The sequence below is a fragment of the Populus euphratica genome, unplaced genomic scaffold, assembly GCF_000495115.2.
Source record: "Populus euphratica unplaced genomic scaffold, PopEup_1.0 scaffold12.1, whole genome shotgun sequence".
NCBI lineage: Eukaryota > Viridiplantae > Streptophyta > Magnoliopsida > Malpighiales > Salicaceae > Populus > Populus euphratica.
In genome coordinates this window covers 2,231,812-2,232,056 of record NW_011499858.1, presented here as the reverse complement: position 1 = coordinate 2,232,056, position 245 = coordinate 2,231,812, and positions in this window count along the sequence as shown.

The following is a 245-nucleotide window of genomic DNA, read 5'->3' as shown; positions in this document are numbered from 1 at the left end:
CTATTTAATTTGGTCCCAGACATTAAACACCGTCCATGGTAGTTCAACATTAAATAGAAAATGAAGAAAACATGACCCTCTTGAAAAACAAAGTTAATTGTGATTATGAAAACGACTTACCTCTGCCCTCCTCTTCTTTAATAGTGATTACTAGATGGTGACTGGTGCATGAAAATGTTTGATTTTTTTAATATAAAAAATATTAAAAAAAAAAAAAAGAAGCTCAAATAATCAAAAGAAAAGGA